General features: G+C 39.8%; 1 protein-coding gene and 2 long non-coding RNA genes across 3 annotated transcripts in view; 2 read left to right on the top strand and 1 right to left on the bottom strand.

Annotated features, from left to right (window-relative positions):
• Positions 1–23,289, bottom strand: part of LOC150039124 (uncharacterized) — a 226,264-nt gene that overhangs the window by 46,600 nt on the left and 156,375 nt on the right. The gene's annotated exons all lie outside the window — the stretch shown is intronic.
• LOC150039133 (uncharacterized) lies at positions 1,944–12,089 on the top strand. The gene is made up of 6 exons (XR_016534533.1): positions 1,944–1,963; positions 3,893–3,977; positions 4,269–4,473; positions 7,695–7,754; positions 9,998–10,057; positions 12,042–12,089. It is a non-coding gene; the product is annotated as an uncharacterized LOC150039133 (long non-coding RNA).
• Positions 12,955–20,028, top strand: LOC150039132 (uncharacterized). Its single transcript, XR_016534530.1, has 4 exons — positions 12,955–13,009; positions 13,774–13,824; positions 15,058–15,114; positions 19,974–20,028. It is a non-coding gene; the product is annotated as an uncharacterized LOC150039132 (long non-coding RNA).

Raw genomic sequence — 23,289 nt, 5'->3', positions numbered from 1 at the left:
TATTTGTAAATAGGCCTCCTTTGCATAACCCAATTGATCTTCGGTGTTTTTATAGGTTCCCTCTCCTAACAACTGATCAACAGTGTAAGGCAGGTTCTTAGACCTATTTGTTTCAATTTTAGCCCGACACTGTGCAGTGAACTCTGTCTCCCATAATAAGTACTCTCCTGCACTAAGGCATGCTCTGGCAAGCCGCTTCCAGTCATTTGGGCATGCAATACCAGCACACGCGGCCTCCAATATTACTTGAGTAAAGGGGGCAGTTGGCCCATATTGGGAGCAGGCATTTTTTAAATCCTGTAATAGTTTAACAGGAACAGGCTGATGGTATACTTGTTCATCATGATCAACTAAACTAGGGAAGCATCGAGGCCCTGAAATACCTTCCCTCTCTCTAGCAGCCTGAGTCAGGTTTAATTGCGATGCACTGTGCCTGGTTGTAGTGCCTGTTAAAAGGGACTTGTTGCTAGGGCCTTTAGGCTTGCCTAAAGGTTGAGAAAGGGATTGAGGCCGTAAGGCTGCAGCCTGAGGCGGTGGGTGTGAGAGGTAGGATTTAGAATCAGAAACCATAGTGGCCTGAGGGTCATATCTCCTTCCTAATTCTGGAGGGGCTCTCTGCTCTTTCCCCATTTTAGATAGTAGATGCATGATTTCTTCTAACCTCTTTTCTATCGTAGCTATCCGGTCCTCCATCGGCTCATCATAACTTTCCTCCCTCATATTCAAATTTGAATTCTGATACTCAATATCTACTGGTTGTTGTTCCATTTTCAAGATCTCACTTAGACTCTCTTGGGCTGTGGCATATGGCTCAGCCTCAGGTTTTTCAGAAGGGTCCTTTAATTCATAAAGTTCCCTTACTTCAAGTTCAGCATTCTCATGTTGAGGATCCATGCCTTCACTTACTAAATTCCATACATCAATAGCCTCTACTGGGGTCTTTTCGGGGCCATATACATTATAATAATCTTTAATTCTTCTTCCTATCTGCTGCCAGGCTTTTTGGAATTCCTCCTCTATAGACCTCGGGCATGCCTCCTCGAGAAACTGTAGGAAGCTCTGAAGCACCCCTTTTTCCAACCACATTCCGTGGGCTTCAAGTAGGCCTGTTAAGATCGGTAAATATGACATATAGCTATTAACTTGACCCATAATTTTTTCTCCTGACTATACACTCTCCTAATAGTCCTACGACGTGTTACTCACCACAGGGGGGGGTCCTTCGCCTTCGTCCCAGATTTTCAGGGTCCCTGTTCGGGCGCCAGATGCCGGGGCCAACCGGCAGCAAACCAGGGTTCGCAGATTGGGGTTCCTGAAATAGGGGGCAAGGACTAGGAAAAATTAGAAGAGAGACAAACAGATGGGGTTCAGGAGGGCTACAGCCCAAATCAGGAGCCACAGCTTAAGAAACCTGTCGCCCAAGACCGTAGCCCAGTTTATTTCCAGTTCTCAATCTTAAATACACATCTTAAACTAGGGAACTGCCAGGGGCTACATTCGTACAAACAGTATCGAGTCTGAAATAGGTTGAATGAGAAGCTATCAAGTCCCAAACAGGTTAAATGAGAAGCTATTGACACAGCCCAAAATCATGATAAGAGCTTACTTCCTTGTGTACTCAATTGTGCGGGTCCAAGGTCACTGACCCCACAGTCAGTCCCCAACAGACTCTTATTCCAGAAATCTTTTTTTTTCAAGTTTGGATTAACAGAAAAATTTTCCACATTAAATACAGAGGCAAAAGAAAAGGTGAGGTATTCTATGTGTTGAAACTATTTTACTGTCGTATTCGACTTTGGTCTTATGTCCTTTCCACTTTCAGTCCACTGTCTTTAAGGAGAACTGCTATGCCTTTAATTCTCGAACATTCCGTTCCTCATTCTGCAGTGATGTAAAGATGACCAGTGCATTCTGTTTGGGGTTGCCATAGGAGCAACCATATTAGTAGAGTTTGCTCTACAAGGTAAGGGTCTGAGCAAGGGCAGTCTGTCTATCATAGGGTTTGCTCTCTATGCCATTGGACTTTATTCCCGTCCTTCCCATAGGGATTAAAGTAAAAAGAATGAATTTTTTCCAGGGAGGGCTTGTTGGATCATGTGAGGGGGAGAGGGGGCTGATTGAAGGGGACTTGGAGGAGTGAGAGCTGACTGGGGATCTCTCTGGTTCTTACATATGAAGGCTTTGCCTGGTAGCTACCTGAATAAAGTGTGTGTGTGTGTGTGTGTGTGTGTGTGTGTGTGTGTGTGTGTGTGTATGGGGGCTTGAAACTAGGGCCTGGACACTGTTCCTTAACTTTTTTTTTCTCCAACTCCTACCACTCTGCCACTTGAGCTACAGCTCCATGTACAACTTTTGCTGGGTTTTGGAGATTAGCGTTCCACGGAGCTTTTTGAGGCTTTGAACTTCTTGTCTTCAGATCTCAGCTCCTTAATAGCTGGGATTTCTGATTAGTCAATCACCTAAAGCCCATTTCCTCTGAAGAATTAACAAACTGGGTTTAGGGGAAGTGATGAACCAAAAGGAATGAAAAGAAAAAGAAAAGAAAGTTCTTAGCCTGAAAGGTAGCAGGAAAATCAGCTATGATTTAAATTTGTGACAGAGTTTGATCCTCCTCTGTGTCTAGCTATTTACAAGCTGAAAGGCTGGAGACAGTTTGAGTCCTTTTGCCTAATTCTTTTAGGTTACATGAAGCTCTTCACATTTCTGTTACAGCTCTACAGCAGAAGCAGGGCTGGCTACATGACTTCCTGCTATGTCTTGACCTCTTGTGGCTCCCATGGCCAGGGCCTAGGGACTAGGGACTGCAAGCATTGGGAGTTCTGTTTCCCTTGTGTATGAAATGGTATGGCTGGATACAATGTGCTTTACAAGTGTCTCCTCCAGATCCAAAAGTCAGAACCAGTATTTTACCTAAATGTATTTATTTATATATTTTTACAAGAAGGATTTTCTTATTTTCATGTTACTTTTTCTTTTGAAGAGTGTAGGAATGTATTACCTGTGTCTGGATGCATTAGTGTAAATATCATATTATTATTATTATTATTATTATTGGACAGTTTTGAGTATGTGGGTGTGTTTGTGTGTATGTACAGATGTTGTGAATGTGTGGTAACACTGGGGTTTTAATTAGGGGTCTTAAATGCTTTCACAACTTTTTTTGCACCCAGGATTAGTGAATTATGACATCTGCTACAGGTCCAATTTCAGCTTTTTTTCATATATTTTTATTGTAATTAATAGAAGGGTTACATTACATTCGCAGATGGAAGGTGCATTACTTCACATACATTGATACCCTTTTTCAAGTTCAGCTTTTTTTTTCTTTTAGATAAGTGGAGTCTCCTGGCTCTTTTCTTAGGTTTCTTTGAATTGAGATCCTCAGAACTCCTTAGTAGCTAGGATTATAATATCTTTTTATTCCCATTGACATTGTATTATCTTAACATATACCCACTCTGTGTGAAATATTATAGAATGCACAAGATTTCTCATGCTTTCTATTTCTTTTATAAAATGTTTCCAAGTAGAAAATCCACAATAACGGTGATATAAACTCTCTTAATAATGGATTTATTTACATCTCTAGGTCCCGTGAAGCAATGCATTATCTGTAAAGGTGCCTTGTATATCAGTGAAATTTTGTTGATTCAAAAATTTTTCTTCTCTTGTTCTGTAACAGAACTCTGAAAAGTAATTGCAGAATGTACTTCTCCCGGGATTGGTTAACTCTGAAGAATTATAGCTTTCAAGGTTTCATAGGCTATAGATTTTAAAAGGCTCACCACCACCTAAAACAGTTCTGTGTGCATGACTTTCCATAATGTTTGGTATATTAAGTATATTTTCAACACAATCAGTGTGAAATTCTTCTGTGTTTTCCCTCTCGTAGGTGAATGGTTTGTTACCTAGTGATACTATACTGAGATATATCCGGATTACACTGTAGCAGTGTTGACCCTCAACAAATGTAATATGTAAGTCATGGGATTCAAAGATGCTAAACCATGAGTAAAAGTCCCAAGCTTGGCTGATGAGATTGAGAATATACCTATACTTTCTTTGTTAATAAATGTCAACTCTATGGAAATGATATGTCACACATTCACAAATTAAACACGTTTCTTTTTCTTTCTTTCTTTCTCTTTTTCTTTTTGTGGTCTTAGTACTTAAAATTCAGGACATTAGCACTGTCCCTGAGCTCTTTTGCTTGGAGCTAGTTTTCAGATACTTTGTGCCACATCTCCATTTCTGTTTGTGAATTGCAGATGAGAGTCTCAGGGACTGTTGGCTGCGACTGGCTTCAACCCTGAGCCTCAGCTGTATCTCCTACAGAGGAGAACTACCAGCGTATGCCAGCACCACCAGACTTCCTTCTGTTTAAAATACTGCAGTTGAGATGCTGTGATAGGCATGCCTGAGTCCATGTAAACTGGGCTCTGGCAGCAGCTGTTGATCCAGCATGAGCAATTGGTGAGTGGATTTACCTGTCATTTGAAAGTAAAATCATTTTGAAATATGGTACCAAGACAAAGTTGATATTACTGCCCAACCATATCATGTAACTATTATCTGTTTTGAAAATAAATACCAAAGGAAAGAGGTCAAAAGAAACTTTCTCATAGGCTGTTCTAAAGTTAAGTATGAGGAGCTAAAAGAGTATCACAGGTCAGGCACTCAAGTCACAATGACTAGTTTGAAGTGAGGAGGAATTCAGATATGAAGTAGCTAAAGGAATCAGGATAAATGTGTCAAAAGCCAGGACTATTTCACCTGAAATACCACCATCATGATGGATAGGAATCTTGCTTCCGCTGTGCAGATCTTTTTCTCCATAAGACAGTCAGGAAAGAAAGCTAGTATTGGTGGAAGCAAGGAGTAAAGGGGAAACAGAATCAAATATTTAGATGATATATCAGCTGGAATTTTTTTTATAATGCGTGAAGTGGAAAACAGTGAACACGGATACAAAATTTAAAAGCCATATCAGCTGGAGTTTCTACATAACGACCGAAAGGGAAAAGAGGAGACCTGGAAGTAGAATTTGAGTGATATATCAGATTCAGCTTCTACATAGCAAGGGAAAGAAAATCTAGGAAACAACAAAACCACAGAAAACATTGGTGTAGGTTCACAAAGAAAGAATTCTTCATCAGTCTTGTCTAAAAGCTTTGTTTTTTAGAGATGAACATTTAGTTAGATCCCAAAGTCTCTCTTTTAGGAAAACACAAGAAATACCCTCTTGAATATATATATATATATCATATTTATAGTTAGTCTTCAGTGAATTGCAGCTAATTTGTGTGAAAAAGTACATATAGGAAGGGCCAGGTGTATGGCCTAGTAGTAGAGTGCTTGCTTAGCATGCAGGATGCCCTCAGTTCTATTTCTTGGTAACACATACACAGGAAAAGTTGGAAATGGTGCTGTGTTTCAAGTGATATAGCACTAGCCTTGAGAAAGCTCAAGGACAGTGCCCAGGCCCTGAGTTCAGGCTCCAGAATTAGCAAAAATTAAAAAGTATATATAGGATTTTACATAGTATTTGACTGTGCTTAATTTAATGATTCAAAGCAGATCCTATCTCTATCTAGAGAGGTCAGCTATGATAGGTCAAATAATGAACATAGATAGGCATATGTATGAAGATATACAGAGACTAAATAAGTATGTAGGACCGATTTTTTTCTTTGTTTTTATTTTGTAGGATGGGGACTTGAACTCTGAGCCTGTGTGCTATTGTCCCTGAGCTCTTCAGCACAAGGCAGGGGCTATACCACTTGAGCCATAGCACTACTTCTGGGTTTCTGGTGGCTAGCTGGAGATTCTAGTCTCATTGGAAATTACAGTGGCAAGGCTGGCTTTGAAATATGATCCTCAGATTTCAACCTCCTGAGTAGCTAGGACTTTAGTCACTTGATCCCTGCATTATGGAAACTATTTTGAATGTCACAGCTGTGCAGCTCTATCTGCGCCATACTGTCCTTTTAAAGTTGGTGAATGATTGAGACACCAGTGAGGAGATGGGGTTCTTGATGTTGCAGTGAACAGTAAAGAGAACTCTTAGAAAACTCTGATAGGATAGCTTGTTTATAAGACCCTATTCTGAGAGGCTGTACACATTTTGTAGACTGCAATGACAAATGATCACAGAAAAAGTAGCTTCTGCAGTAACAATTTACATCACAACACTGGGGGATATAGGGCTCAAATCAAAGGGCCCACAGCTACTTGGCCCCTACTCAGGGCTGAGGAAAAGGAAGTTCCTTGTAGATCCCTTTTCCCTGTTTTCCTGGTTGTGGACAATTGTCAGGCCCATGATTCCTCCTCTAGATTGCTGCCCTTCTTGGCACATGCCATTCTTATTTTTTCATATATTTTTATTGTAATTAATAGAAGGGTTACATGATATTTGCCAGATAGATGGTGCATCACTTCACATACATTGATAACCTTTCACATGTCTTGGTCCCCATTTCCCTCCCCCCACCCCCACCCCTCATCTTGTTTCCCCCCCTTCTCTATCCAATTTCAAATAACCAAAAACAAATATATCCGATATATCAGGTAACAAAGTGAGATACTGTAACAATATGAGATAACCAAGGGACAGCAAAAGAGATAACATAGTACCTTAAGAACAACAATCATTCATTATATGGCTTATGTTTCTATATCCTAGAGATCCTTTCATTTAGCGTCCTACTATATGGCCTTTTGTATCAAGGTTTTGCCCTATTGCAAATCTCTGCTAGGACAGCCCAAGGTTTCCACTGATTATGACAAATGAGGGAAATCACTGAGCCTAAGTTCCTTTGAGTCTGGCTTACTTTAGTTAATGTGATTTTTTCTAAGTCTTTCCATTTCCTAACAAATGGGGCAATGTCATTCTTTCTGACAGCAGCATAGAATTCCATTGTGTACAAATACCACATTCTTTTGGTACAGTGAATACTTTTTCAAAATCTGAATCCAAGGTTTATGACTCAATGAATAGTGTGTAGATATCATTTACCTTGGGTAAAGCATTGAAGTCTAGGCTCAAGAATGATTTTAATTGTGGAAATGAACAGTGACTGGGTGTTCCAAAGAAATCATATTCTCAAAGAAATTAGAGAGTGTTTGTGTGAGTGTGTGTGTGTGTGTGTGTGTGTGTGTGTGTGTGTGTGTTTATATGTGTGTTTGTGTGCTGGTACTCTGGTATTATGACATCTGCCCCTCTGCTCTTGTGCTTAAGTCTGATATTTTCTTTTCAACTCTTCATTTCCAGTCCAATATTTTGTTGCCAATATTTTGAATTGGAAATGTCCTTTCAAAGCCATTTCTACTCTGATTTCCTTCCATTTATTATCATCAGTTCTCTCAGTAAATGTCATTATTGAGTTGAGCAGTGGTTCACCAATCCATTCCTGGCCATGCTGAGGGCACAACAGGGGTTCATGTGATGAGACTGCGTTGCCAAATGCTAGTCTCATCCCATGCAGCTTCATCTAGTACAGGCTTCTGAAGTCAAATCTCAGTACTGCACAGAGGCCTGGTAGGGATAGCAGACGTGGAGGGGTAGCTCCTGTAGCAGATGCCATGCTTGGCATGGAGAAGTCCATGGTTTCAATACCCAGCATTGTAGATAGAAAATGATAGTTTTCTTTACTTTTTAGACTTAATTTTTGCGTATGTGTTTAATTTCTTCACAGTGTGGACACTTACACCCAGAGGGGAAAGTTGTCCCAGTCCTGGCCGGCCCTGAACATCTGGTGAGTCCCCCGTGTACTTCTCATCACAGTGCTAACCAATATTCAGTATTGTAACCATAGACAATACCCATGGCAGGCACACAGTGTCAGTACAACCTTGTTTTCAGTTTTGAAAATAAACAGGCCACAATGGAACACACCAATAAACAACTGTTCCTATTCTCTTTGGAAGTCAAGTTGCAGGATCTACGCAGATAAATGAAGATGGTCACAGTGAATATATGAAACTCACACTAATTGAATGGAATGGAATCAGATTTCACATACAAAGTAGCTAATGGAGCCTGAATCAGTTCTTTATACCCCACACTTATGTTACCTTGAAAGACTCAGCATCACATCAGATAGAGGTCCTGCGGATCCTTTTATCAATCAGAGAGGTAGGACAGACAGCCACTAATACTGCAACCAAGTAGGGAACAGAGGTGCTACGGAAGCAGAAATGTAGAGGATATGTCATCTTGATTTCCTACATAGCAAGTGAAATGGAAAATAAGGGAAGCCACAAAGCCACAGTCAACACTGTGTAGATTCATAAGGCAAGATCTCTTGGCCAATGTTGCATAAACACTTTGTTTGGCAGAGGTGAACATTTATTACAGTAAGAAGCATTATTTTCCAGGAAAATTCAGGAAGTACTCTCTTGCATATACAATATATAGATAGTTTTTGATGAATTATAGATACTTTGAGAAAAAAGTAGGTATGAGAATTAACATAGTATTTGACTGCGTATAATTTAAAGATAAAGTAGTGATAATAAGGGGAAGGAAACGTATGTCTAGAGAAGTCAGCCATAAGTGTCAGATACTGGAATATAGATAGGTATGTGTATAAAGTTGTACAGAGAGTGTGCATCAAGTTTGTGGGCAGTATTTTGAATGTCACAGTAGTGCACTTTTATCTGTGCCATTCCATCCTTTCATGAGTTGGGTGAATGACTAAGATGAGTGAGGAGAATGGAGTTCCTGTTGTTCTAGTGAGCCATAAAGAGAACTCTTAGAAAAATCTATAATCAGATCACCTCCATGAGACTTTATTCCAAGGGATTGTGTATGTTTTCTAGAGCTCAGTGACAAATCACAATGAAGTAGCTTCTGCACTAACAATGTATTTGAGAGCACTGAGGCGATTCAGTTCTCCAAGGGCCCATGCACACTTGGCTCTGACTCAAGGATGAAGAAAATAATTGAAGCACAAAGTCCCGTTTTGTTGTGATAGTTTTCTTGCCCATGGATTCATCCTCTAATTTTCTGACCTACTTGGCACATGCCATTCTTTCTGTACAGTAAATACTAACATTTTTTTGGCCAGGCCTGGGCTTGAGGTCAGGGCCTGAATCCTGTCCTTGGATTTTCTCAAGTCTAGAGCTCTACCACTTGAGCCTCAGCACCATTTCTGACTTTTTTTTCTATGTGTGTGGTACTGAGGAATTGAAGCCAGATCTTCATGCATTCTAGGCTAGCACTCCACCACGAGGCCAAATTCCCATCCCAATGCCAATTTTTAACAAATATGAATCCAGGGTTTATGAGTTGATGCGTAGAGTATAGACATCATTTATCTTGGGCGAATCATTAAAGTCTTGGGATCAAGACATGATTTTAATTGCTGAAGTGAAGAGTGACTAGGTGTTCCAAAGAAATCACATACTCAACCAAAGAAATTATGGACTGTGTAACCTATGTGTTTGTGTGTGTATGTGTGTGTGTGCGAGTGTGTGTGTGTGTGTGTGTGTGTGTGTGTGTGTGATATGTGTATTCATATGAGTATGCACTGGTGTTATGACCTGCCCCTCTGCTCTTGTGCTCTAATATAATGCATTATCACTCAAACTCCACATTTGTAGTCCAATGTTTTGGTGCAGGATTGGAAATAGCCATTCAAAGCCATTTCTACTCTGAGTGCCTTCCACTTGCTATCATCAGATCTTCCAAAAAATGTTATTCAGTGGTTCACCAGTCCATTCCCTGCCATTCTAAGAGAAAACAGAGGTTCACATGATGAGGCAGCATTGCCAAAACTCGAATCACTCCTATGCAGCTTTGTCTAACCCAAGATTCTGAAGTCAAACCTCAGTACTTCAAGGAGGCCTGGCAGGGATAGTAGAGGTGGAGGTGTAGCTCTAATATCAGATCCCATGCTTGGCATAGAGAAGACCATGGTTTCAATACCCAGCAATGTAGATATTTTTCTGTGCTGTTCTGGCTCAATTTTTGTGTATGTGTTTAATTTCTTCGCAGTGTGGAATCTGACACCCAGAGGGGAAATGTATCCCAGTCCTGGCCGGCCCTCAACATATGGTGAGTCCATGTACTTGTCAACTGAGTGATAAACAATGTAAAGTGTTGTAACCGTAGACAATATATATGACAGTCGATCAGTATCAGTACATCCTTGTTTTAAGTTTTGACATAAATAAGAATAGAAAAGGTCAAAAGACAATTGTTCCTGTTTTCTTTGAAAGTCAAGTAGTAGGATCTATAAAGGGAAATGAAGATGGTCATAGTTCATTTATAAAGTTCACACCAATTGAATGTATTGGAAACAGATTTCACTTAAAAAAAAACACTAATGGAACCTGAATCACTTCTTCATACTCCACTCCTCTGTTACCTTGAAAGGCATACTATCACATTGGATGGGAGCCTACAGATCTTTCTATCAATCAAGGAGGCTAGAAAGACAGCCAACAGTAGCACCAGCAAGTGGGAACTGAGGGAGTCATGGAAGCAGCAGTGTAGATGGTATATCAGCTTGATTTCCTGCATAGCAAGTGAAATGGAAAATAAGGAAAGACACAAATTCACAATATATGTCCATAAGGAAAGAATTCTTTGTCAATCATTTTATAAAAGATTTCTTTATCAGAGGTCAACATTTCTTTGGACCAAGAACCTCATTTCTAGGAAATTCCCCTTCCAAAAATAGTATATTTTGTGATTGTTTTTGATGAATTGTACCAAATTTGGGTGAAAAATAGTTTTAGGAATTTCCACAGTGTTTTACTGTGTATAATTTAATGATTCAAAGCAGATCACACGTATATCTATAAAGGATAGCATAAAAGGACAGATACCAGAGTATGGATATACATGTGTACAATGATATTCAGAGACTGAGCACATAGAATGTGGAGAACTATTGGAGTGTCACGCAGTGCGATTTTGTCTGTGCCATTCCATCCTTCTGAAAGTTGGGTGAAGGACTCAGACTCCAGGAGAAAGTGAATTCTCCTGGTCCTTGTGAGCAGTGAAGGGAACTCTTAGAAAACTCTGATCAGACCACCTGGGCATGAGACACAGATTGAAAGGTTTGTACACATTTTCTAGGACTGCTAACAAAGGATCACAAAGGAAGAACTTGTGCACTAACAATTTACCTCCCACGACTGGGGATTATAGGTCTGAAAGTGGCTGTGAACATTTGTCTCTTCTTCGAGACAGTAGAAGGGAATGTCTCCACAAAGTCTCCCTTTTGGCTTGGACAATTGTTTGGCCCATCCACTCCTCCTTTAGATTTCTATCCTATTTGGCAGATGCCATGTTCTTCTGTACAGTTAATGCAACTTTTTCATAAATGTGAATCGAAGGTTTCTGACTCCATGAATAGTGCACAGACGTCATTTATTTGGGTAAAGCCTTAAAGTCTTGGCATCAAGACATGATTGTAATTTTTGAAATGGACAGTTGCTGGGTTTTCTCACAAGATCACATTCTTCATCAAGGAAATTACCAATTGTGTGTGTGTGTGTGTGTGTGTGTGTGTGTGTGTGTGTGTATTCCTGTGCAGTTGCTGTGGTATTTGGCCTTGTGCTCCTTTTCTTCTTGTGCCATGGGTGTTGCTTCCACTCTTGATCTGTACATTCCCTCATCAGCATTTTGCTGCTGAACTGAATTAGCCTTTCAGACACATTCTTTTCCTTAGTGACTTTGTTTTTGTCATCTGTCTTCAGTTCTCTCAGTACATGATCCAGTAGATCACAGAGGTCTGACAGTGGTTCATCTACCCATGCCAGATCATCCTGAGAGCACAGCCAGCAAGGGATGATTGAGTCAGCATAGACAAAAGCAATCTTCTGTCCTCAGAAGCTTCATTCAGCACTGGGCCCAAACTTTAAGCTGCAGTTTCAGAGACAGGGATTGAAGCTATAGAACAGTTAGATACACAACTCAAATGAATATCTAGCGAAAACCATAGTTTAAACCCCCAACCTTTTAGGGAAATGCATTGTTTCTTCTCCCAGTGTCCCACTTAATTGTCTCTATGTTTTGTATTTTGTTATAGTGAGCACCACACATTAGAGGTCCTCATATCTGAACTGAGCGCAAATGTTTGGTGAGTTGATTTGACATCTCAGTGTACAACCGTTTTGGAGTCTGAGGACAATACAGATTATACAGACAGCCTAGGAATATCTTTATGAAGTCATTTTGAATATTGACACAATTAGCGGATGATTGGGTTGGTCAAAAAACACTGGTGGATTGGCTGCTCTGTAGTCTAGGAAGCAACCAAATTCTTCATAATGTCAGTGCTTGTATGTTGCTTTCTATTAGCCAACGGAGGTGACAGTCCTACTCAGAAGTAACCCTGTGGTGAAATGGTGTGTAGAGCCTAGTGTTAAAGTTCTTATTGAGTGTGGATTGACCCTGCATTCTCTAGAATGGTGATACTGAAAAGCCCACCATTATATTGATGGAATTCCTGCTTCTGGCCTACTGTCCATTGTTCCTATCTGAGATTGAAATCAGTAAAGATATCCCAGATTATTGAAGGAATGGAGGAAGCAGAAAATTAGGGAATTCAGGGTTGAGTTCCTTTGACTTGCATTGAAAGTTACACAAGATGGAATTAGGCATTGTGGTAGATGTACTGAGCAAAATTCTTCCATCTTGGATGAAACCTTTAATTTTCTGAGGTCCATATTTAATATCCCCAAGAGATACAATTCCATTTCTATGGCAAAATGGAATACTGCTTTTCATTTAATAACATGCCTCTCAGTTTTGCACTGCAGTACCAGAGAAAATCACTCGAGGGAACACAAGAGCTGGAGATGTAGATGTAGCTCAAGTGGCAGAACATTTTCCTAGCAGGAGCAATGCCATGATTTCGATATCCAGCTTGTATAAAACATGTTTGAGTTCCTCTACATGGTCCAACTCAATTATCTGTTTCTAATTTTATTTCATTACTAGTGATGTCACGACGTTTCCAGCCACTGCGGTTTGTGACTCAAACATTGACATTTGGTGAGTTGTCTATCATCTGAAAGTTAAACTGATTTCAATGTAAGTACAATGCCCAATCAATATGACAGCTTCTCAGAGAGTTCTCATGTAATCCTTGTGTGTATTGAAATAGAGAATGATAGCATAAATGAACACACACTTGATCATGATCTGCTTTGAAGTGAAACCTAGCAACCAAATCTTTATTTACATATCAGTGCCTGCATGCAGCTTTTACAGAGCCAACAGTGGTAAGAATCCCAGTTAGAAACAGTGAGAGTGGTCTTAATGGTTTCTCAATGAAAAGAACAACAGATCTTTTTCATTCTCCAGAATTCTGATACCCACTATCAAAACTGATGAGAATCCTTCTTCTTAGGCTACCGTTCCTTGTCCATTTGTGAGAGGCAGTTAAAAAAGCAACCAAATAAATGAAAGGACAGAGGGAGTAGAGCAGACTTAGAATGCAGAAAATTAGAAGTTCTAAAGCACTGAGTTCCTCTGAAGTGAGTTCCAACTAGCATTAAACTGCATAATATCAATAGCATTGTGCTAAGTTTACTAGGAAAGAAAAAGACTTTAATCATGCATAAAAGTTTTCTTTTACAAAAGAAATTAATTTTCCTTTCCAGGGAAAAATGGAAATACCTTTGTTCCTTTTGCTAAGTTATGTATTATTTCTATTCCTATGAATTTATTTGTGTTAGGTAAACTGTAGCCATTTTAAATAAAAAACTAACACTATGAGTCCACATGGCATTTGATTCTATCGTTTAATCCTCTAGCACGGATGGAAAAGATCCAACAGAAGTTGGGACCGAAGAATTGACAAAAAGGTCAGATATCTATATGCAGATAAACATATGTAAATATACATGGTTGTTAAACAGAGTGTTTCTGGGAATTATTTTCAAAATGTTCTCAGTGCAGCTTTTGTCTGTATTATTACTCCTTTTCCATGGTTGTTGAATAAATGAGAAACGAGTCTCACAAAAGTGTTTTGCTATTTTAGTAAGCAGTGAAGCAAAATTCCTACACAATCCACACCTTGCTGATATATGAGATCCTACTAGAATTAGATTTGTTCCTTTGGTGTTACAGCAGTGACACACAATTCCATGCATTTGTTCTGACCAAATGAATTTTTTCAAGGTGAAGAAATAAAATGTCATACCAAAGAGACTACAAGTTTGTTTCATTGTGAAAGGGGTAAATAACCTCTTGTACAACTCTTTCCCATATTTTTGCTGGTTATGCCCAGTTCTCTGATGGGTGTGCTCTTTCTCTAGATCCAAAACTTAATTTATGCATAATATTTTCATAGTCCACTTTATGCCACACTTTAAACACTGTGGTTCTAAGGTTGGTGACACTATGAACACTTTATAGACAGCATTTATATTGGTGAAAGAGATGAATCCATGGCATTATGATTTTATTTTACTTACTACTCACATGTGAATACAGGGATCATGAAAAAATTCACATTTCAAATAAAAGAGTTTGGAGACAGATTGGGTCCACCAGCATGTGGGATGGGGGTACTCTGATACTATGGCTTCTAGTCAGGGCTTCAGGAATATTCTGCTTTCTTGCTTATACCTGAGGCTGTGCTTCTGGAACCACACATACAGTGCAACATTTTACTGGATCCTTGGAAGATGGACAATTACAAAAATAAATTTCTACCCTGGATGTTTTCATATTGCTGTCCTCTGATCTTTGCCACCTGTGTAGAGATAATTATACATATGAACCAAAAGCATGCACATCCATCGTACATTCTGGTGAAAGCCCAAGTGGAAAGATCATTGATCAAGCAAGCCTAGGCACAAGGATTCACATACCATGAACAGAGAGTATCACAGATAGTGCTCTGAGTTGAGACCTGAGTACTGGAGATAAGGGGTGTTAGGGACAGAAAAGCTAGAGATACAGCTCCATTGGCAGATACTTGTGTGGCATACTCAAGGTCATAATTTCTATACCTAGTAGTGTGAGAAAAAAATGTGTGATTTTTTTCCAACATGGTGCAACCTGATTTTTGTATATGTTTAATATGTCCACAGTGAAGACAACGACTTAACATCGGTTGTTTTTCATTCTAATGAAGACAACAGTAATTGGTGAGTTGATTTTTTTTAGTAATATATCATTCTCGAGGATAATGTGTCTTCAGACTACACAGGACTGCCTTTCCGTATCTGCAGGTAATCATGATCTGGTTTGAAACTTATTAGAAAATGATAGAATAGATCAAAATACACTGGCTCATGGGGTGCTATGAAGTCAAGTACTAGCATCTCAAATCCTTAGATCACCACAGTGCCTGTCAGCTAGTCACATGAGCCCAGGCAGCTGGGAATCCCTTTCTGAAACAAAAAAGTAATCCCAGCGGTCTATATGGCCCGTAAAGGAGGACTATATCCTTCCTTCTATAGATGCCTGCAACCACAATCAATGGTAGCCCTGCTTCTAGACTTCTGTTCCATGTCCCTACCTTAGCGGCAGGAAAGTCACCAGGGAATAGAGGACACCTAGAATGCTGATATTTAGATGATATCCAAGTCTTGATTTCCATTGAAATTAGTTGAACTGAAACCAGAAGAGGTTATTCTATATTAGATCAGGTAGATATATTGGGTCATAGTATTCTTAACTTTTAGGGAAAAGTCTTACCTTTTGCAAGTAGAAGAGTTTTATTTCTCTAAGACGCCTCCAATTGAGTTTCCTCGCTTGCATGGATACTGAACATACCTATCCAAGTAGACAAATGTGGAGACTGAGAATTGTGATGTTCATGGAGGTTTCCAGCACTAGAGAACACCATTAACCTAGTTTCTATCTGATCTGAATACAGGGTGTATAGGAGTCTTTCTAACTTTGTTTCTTTGGATAAAACAGAAACTTATCTGGAGAAAAGAGAAACATGCCAGGAAAGCAATGTTTCGTGTCCCTGTTGTGTTTAAGACACTGTAAAAACACCCACACAATCTAAAAGAACATTTCATTCAAAATGCTTTTGGATGAGATTTTTCAGATTGGGTGAAGGACAAAAGAATCCTGAAAGAGCAAGAAACAAAGAATTTGGAAAGAGCCAGGAACAGGCTGCAGTTGGCAGGGCGTAGAGGAACCTTCAACAGCAGGTGAAGCTGGTTCTGCAAGTACCCACTCATCATCACTGTTGATGGAAACCGCCTCACATTTATACGTGTTTCATGTTTATTCTGGTGGATATGGATGGATGTAAGAAGTTAGTCTAGGGACTTAATCAGAAATTTCTTGGTTGCAATGAAGATGTGTCCCTCTAGAGTGTAATTGTACTTAAAAAGGGGGACTATGCATTGGTATTAAGATGATAGGTCCTTCAATATGAATCCATCAGCTTTTCCTTTGCAGAAGTGTAATGTTCAGGTCACTATCACAGGAAAACTCATTTCTAGTTAAAGATGTTAGATATGAATTAGGATGATATAGATGAACATTCAAGGTCAGTTATTACCAGACTCATCAAAGAAATGCAGTGATTGGCTTTTCCAAAGTTATATTTAATGACAGTATCTATGTACTTTGGTCCATATTGATAGCAGACACTTCAATCCCAGTGTACATTGTTCAGAGGCCCAGCTGCAGGTCTCTAGTTTATGGCCCTTGGGTTACAGCGTGAAGTCTCTTATGATGATGAACTTTCAGTGTTAGTGACAGACACTGGGATCAAGAACTTAAATAGTATACAAGAGATGTATACTAGGAGAACAAACTGAATCGGGAGGTAACAGAAACCATCACCAAATGCTGTATCCTTTTTTGCATCTGAGAAGAAAGGCACTTATGTGCAATAGGTGTTTAATAGATCATAAATTTATACAACTCAGTAAATTGTAAAGTCATATACAAACTTCCAAGTAATTGATTTACTTGGGCGTAAGGTTCCTGTAGCTATAAGCTTCAGAATCATTTTTATACAATATTTAATTTAAGAATATATATCAGATCTGATATGTGATCAAATGTATGTTATCACAAGTGTGCATATATACATATATTTATAAGGAGTGAACACACAAAAACACATGAGTTAATGATAGCTAAGTGTGTAGAGCACATGATTGGAAGTGGGCAGGATGAAACAAGAGGAGAAAGGAAGAAGACATTCAAATTTGTAAAACGACCCTCTTGAGGGTTTGGAATTGCAGTGTCATTTTAACTGTGTCATGCTTGTCAATGATGTGTCAGGGGATGACATCTGTCTTCAGATGAAATTGGGTGAGGGAAGAACAGGTCATGAGCAATATGCTTCATCTACATTGCTCACATTAATAACATATTCCTTTAGAAAATATAAAGTATATTACCTATGGGTCTGTGTTGGGGTCCTTCTTGGACATCTAGGAGGGGGGTAAGATGGCGACGGAGCCCACAAATAATCCCGGGAACACAGACTCTGGAGACCAGGCTCCAGACTCTTGGTGCAGTTCGCTAAATACAGATCGAGTGGTGGCTGCCACATCAGCAAATGGGGACCTCCCTGTGTATGACCGTCAGCCAATGGTGTCCTGAGACACGCCCCACTTGCTAGGAGTACCCGGGAACTCCTATTTCTGGTGGGAGGGGCCAGGTACCCTCTGGCTCTGGACTGCTTGGGTCACTGAGTGTGTACATGCTGAAGCACAGGTTGCAAACAGCAGGCTCCTAAATCACTAGCTAGGAGTCCCCGCAGTTTCCCCTTTTTCTTTATTTGTGGACACTCATAATGGAATGTAGGATGGGGCCCAAACCTTGTGCAAAGATATTACCTAGATGGCATCCAGGCAAGCCTGGATAAACTCAACCAACTTAGCTAAAGCAAACATGGGTCCTGCTGCTGTGGAAATGAGTGTGGTGGGACAGAGAGAACTAGGGCTAGGTGGGTTTAAGATGGGACTGGCGTTAACGGGAGTCACAGCCCCCATTGACTCCCCAGCATGCTTTGAGGGAAGACAATAGGGTTGCAGTTCCTCTGATTGTATTGTTCATAATGATATCACGGTCCCATGCCAGGGTAGACATAGGATGAGGTAGCTTTGAGGAGAGTGTGGAGGCAGAGTCTGTGGCATCCACAGCCAGCAGAGCAGTCATCCAGGGTGGTTTTTCTGGATAGGTCGGTGTCCTAGGTCATACTGGTGAGGTCGCAAAGGTGGAGGCAGAACTCAGGTCAGCTGGCTGCGGCTGTAGCTGGCAGCCTTCTTCCAGGGGGGTGCTGGTCTCCCGACTGGCTCTGGAGCTAAGGTGACTGAACCCCGGAGGCAACTCAGAATAGCGACCACGATGGGGAAGAAATGAGGCAAATCACCAATGTGCTCCCCTTTCTGACCTGCTGGACTACCCTTTCCCACATGGACTCATCCAGTATCCTACCTCCAATCCCTCATAGGGAGAGAGACAGAACAATTTCATAAAATTACTCAAGCTTTCCATCAGAAAAGTGAAGGTGCCTGCTCTCCACGATCCCTTTCCACATAATTGCTTATAGAGATCCACTTACCTGCTAGTTGTGCCCCACGTCTGGGCACCAGTTTTTGGGGTCTTTCTCAGACTTCTAGGAGGGGGTACGATGGTGACAGAGCCCACGAATAATCCCAGGAACACAGAGTCTGGACACCAGACTCTCAGTGCAGATCTAAGTTTATTTTAGAAAACGCGATGGCTAAATACAGATCAAGCGGTGGTTGTCAGGTCATCAAATAGGGACCTCCCTGAATGCGACCATCAGCCAATGGTGTCCTGAGACAGGCCCCACTTGCTGGGAGTATCTGGGATCTCCTACTCCAGGCGGGAGGGACCAGGCGCCCTCTGATTCTGGACTGCTTGCATCACTGAGAGTGTACATGCTGAAGCACAGGTGGCAAGCAGCATGGCTCCTAAACCACTAGCTACAAGTCCCCACAGGTCTGCAGTAGACTGCAGAAAGAAACAGACGTAGAGGCTAGTGAGCAGCAGAACTATTTGTATGAAAGATCAAGGTCATGTAAGTATCCCTTATAATATACAGCCCTGTCATTATGTGAAGCTAGTGTTTACAATGCCCCTGGGTCTAGCTGTGCCCCTCTGCCAGATTGTTCTGATCCTAATCTCTAACAAACTGAAAAGACACTCAGCCTCATACCACACTTTCTATTGTTTTATAACAATGTAGATATTTTTAATGGTGAATATAAGAAATTGGTGTGAGACGTGGAGAATCTGGAACTTAGCTGTGAGAAAAGAAGAAATGTGGAATGAGAAAACAGGGCCATTCGAAGCTAACAGCACTGCTTTTACTTAGTTGCAAACAATGAGCATAAAGTTTTGTTGTATGGATATGGCTTTGTTGTATGAAATTGTCCCAGACCAAATATGTCCCTTCCCAAACTACTCTCTCTTCTTTATATGGAAAGGTTGTTGCCAAGTCTCAAAATGACTGGATTGATATGGTAATAATGTTCATTCTTGGCACCACATACTCTGAAGATTATGCCAACCTGTGAATGGAGGATATTGCAGTATGGTTCAGAGCAAGTAATGACTCCATGGTTACTTTCTCTCCTCTATCTTCAGTTACTTGGGAAAACTGGAGGTTTTGATTACATGTGATGAAGATCATGGCTAGATGACTACCCTGCCTTCTCCTTAGGAAGTTGTGGCCTAGTGTCTTGGTGACTCAATGAGTAATGTGTTCTCTTTACCTTTGGAGATGACCTTGCACCTGTCTTCTTTTCTGACCCAGTGAGCTAGATACACGATTACTTTAGAACGCTAATTGTTAATATTTTATCACCAAGTATATTTCTTTGATGATCTTAAACTGTAATGTTGTGCTGATTTGAAATCAAGTGTGAGAAGAAAATCTCAGTTATAGGGAAGAAGCATAGTCCACTGTTTTGTGACTTGCAAAATAATTTGACCCAGAATATGAAGTTTAATTATTCATGTGATATCTGACTATATGTATTTTTTGTTCCTATAGCACATCTGCATTTGAATTTTGTTCAGCACACGATGATGACAGTGTGACTGAAAGGTAAGCTATAATCCAAGCCATATAATAGAGTGCTAGACAAATGTATATGTAGAAGTTTATGCACATATTTTATATGAATATATGTACAGACACATGGACACATAAGTATCCACATTCATAAGGCTGGAGCTGAGCCCTTGTATTTGAAGAAATACAAACAGCATGAAAGGAGCGTTGACATGTGTGATGCAGTGCAATTCAGAAAGTGAAAGATTCTGTGTTGGATCACCAGTGCTGCTAGGAAAATGAAAGAAATATGCATCAGGAAGGGTCTGCCTGTCACACTGACTGTGTGGTATGTGGAAATTGGAGGTGATCCTATGTAGAAGCCAGCATGGAAAACAAGTTATTGAGACCCTTATCTCAAGCAGTGAGCCTGTCCTAGGAGCTCACAGCTGTATTCCCTTCTCCCAGGAGCACAGATAACCAGGTGATGATCTGAGGCCACTTCTAGACCTAGATAGAAGGAAGACCTTCCTGGAAAGACATCTACAGCACCAAATGACTTAGGCCATTACTCAGGTGGTCGAGTGTTTGCCTAGCAGGCAAACAGAATGCCCTGTCATCACACTCCAGTGTGACAAAAAGGGGAAGCATTCAGTGACTTTCCAACAAGCTCCTACTGGGCTCTGTAAAACATTAGGTGTGACTCCTTCTGTGCTAATACACCACTGACTCTGTACCCACCTCCAAAACTCCCCACCCTGTGACTACTATTCTACCTCACACTTCTTGACTATCATGTTGAGCTGTCACATTAAAGTTAGTATGTTTTTCAATATCATCACTTTGTTTTCATTTGCTTCAAGACACTTTAAACTTCTTTCTTGGTTTATCAGTCCCCTGATCATTCAAGTGTCTATCAGTTAACTTTCATGCGTTGTTTTGTCCTCTCTCTTTTTGTATCTCTATTGCTTTGTAAAAATAAGATACATTGGTATATCCAATTTTTGTTTCAGTTTCTTCTAACCTGGTTATTAGCTTAACATGTGATTTTCTGGTAGAATGTATATTCTTCAGTTAGAAAATGAAATGTTTTGAAGTGTCTTCTAGACAAATTTGAAATGTGATAAACTTTGATGTTTTGTGATTGGCATTTTTGTCTGAATGATCCTTCCTTTCTAGCAATGAATATGAATGCATGTAGTATACTCTTCAAGTATATGTCTCCTTGTAGGTCTCATGATGTTGGTTTTATAGAAAAGCATTTTCCTGCACTATATACCTCTATCTTTACAATAACTATTCCTGGTTGTTTATTTGATGTGTTTGCCATAATTTCCTGCTCTTCTTGACATCTTTTTTCCAGTGATTGCTGTAGTCTGGGGTTTTATTTTTACATATCAAGAACTGCTTGTTATTACTTTCATTTGATTATTTTCTAGACATACACTCTTCCTTTCCATCTCACTCTTTAAAATGGGTATTCAGCAGCCAGCATATCATGGGGGCAGAGGTTTTCAAACTTACTCTACTACCATTGGCACTTTCATTGGATACAATAATGCATATTCCCCTAAGTTTCTGATTGATCAGAAGAGACATATTGCTCCCATTCTCATTTATTTCTGTCATATATCCTTGTTTCATTGCTTCTTTGTTAATTGGTGGCTGCCAACCCAGAGAAGGATTGATTCTCTTCTTTGTGTATTAGCCTAAAATTGTACCCTGTATGACTGGCAGTAAGTTGACTTAGTGAGTGTCAGTAAAGATATGATTAAAATACTTGATTATCCTCAAAGTACATATTTATTTCAGCTTGAAATAAATGCTTTTGTGGGGTCTGTGGTAATATTAACAATCTATTGTTAAGTGAAGGATAGTTATACAATCAGTAAATGTTAATATATCATTTTTATTATAATCAAAATGATGACCTAGTTTCATCTATCTTCTGATTTTATCTATCATTATGTATGGTATCCTATGAGGTAGCAATTTGCTATGAGTAGTGAAAATTGATCATTTGTATAAAGTAGATTGTTCTTTGACTGAACATGTATGCTAAAGTTAAGTGTCATGCCTGCCTATATATTCCAATACACTTCTATCCTGAAAATTGGCTGTAGGACATAATGTGTGATCTAGGATAGAAATGTGAGTTAATATCCTTGAAGGCTCTCAATGATCTGATGATATTTACATATATACATATCTACGTGTACTCCTAATGTCAGAATGAAGGCAAGAAATGTGTGCATACACAAACAGATGTCAACATGTTAAACAAGAAGTAGCAGAGCAATATGGTATAGGCATGAGATCCCAGCTGTGAGACATAGGTAGGAATACTATAGTCTGCTGTCAAACCTAAGCAGTGAAGGAAACTCTGTGGGAAATGTATGAGAGGTAAGAGATTTTGCCCCAAAATGAAGAACTGTCATCTGATACTACAACTGAACTTCCTGAAAGAAACAAAAAGGAAGGGTAGGGTCTAAATATACATACACTCTCACCTATGTGTATCTATTCATATTTGCATGTTGGTAAGTCCAGACACACGTGAATGGATAGTTACAGAAAAGAAAGTGATAGAGATTAGAGAATTTAATTTTAAGTATTGATGACACTGCAGAGCCTTTGATATTTTTCTAAGATCCTTGGGCTCTAGTATCAGTAGAGACCTTTCTAAAATCTTAGGAATTTCCAAGAAGAATTACCATGAATTCTTCTTGTTCCTAATCTATTGTAGTGGCCACAACCAATTCAGTGTTATGCTGTAAGACTCAGCAGGTTAAGAAATTTCTCTCTGGTGACTCCATTTTGTCTAGCTAGAGGATAAAGCAAGTTACAGGGGTTCTGTCTGTCTGTCTGACTGACTGTCTCTGTTTCTCTCTCTCTGTCTATTCTCTGTGTCTCTGTGTGTCTCGCCCTGTCTCTCTCTATGTCTCCATGACTGAGAAAAGGTTGGTCATTAGGGGTTTTTATCTTTGATGTGTATTTTCCAGAAATGCCTTACTGTTAAGGTGTGTTTTCAGCCCCAAACAAAAATTTGCCTAATTATGTGCTGGATGTCTATCTCAAGAGATGATGATGAAAAGACCAGAGAATCTTTTCATGCCCATGATCATCCCTGATATGTCTCATTTCATTGCTGTGGGAAGGAGGCTGGCTAAAATATAATGACTTGCCTAGGATTTCACATGTTCTGGGGAAAACAGACAGCTGAAGACAGCTCCCTCATACCATTTGTGATATTTTTAGTGGATGAGAAGTCTTTTACCATCAAGTGATGGTTGGAATTTTATGTGAAAGGTAATAC

The sequence above is a fragment of the Megascapheus bottae genome, unplaced genomic scaffold (assembly GCF_031878675.1).
Source record: "Megascapheus bottae isolate mThoBot1 unplaced genomic scaffold, mThoBot2.hap1 HAP1_SCAFFOLD_76, whole genome shotgun sequence".
NCBI classification, from domain to species: domain Eukaryota; kingdom Metazoa; phylum Chordata; class Mammalia; order Rodentia; family Geomyidae; genus Megascapheus; species Megascapheus bottae.
Note: the sequence above shows the minus strand (reverse complement) of the source record. Positions and strands in the feature narration are given on the sequence as shown.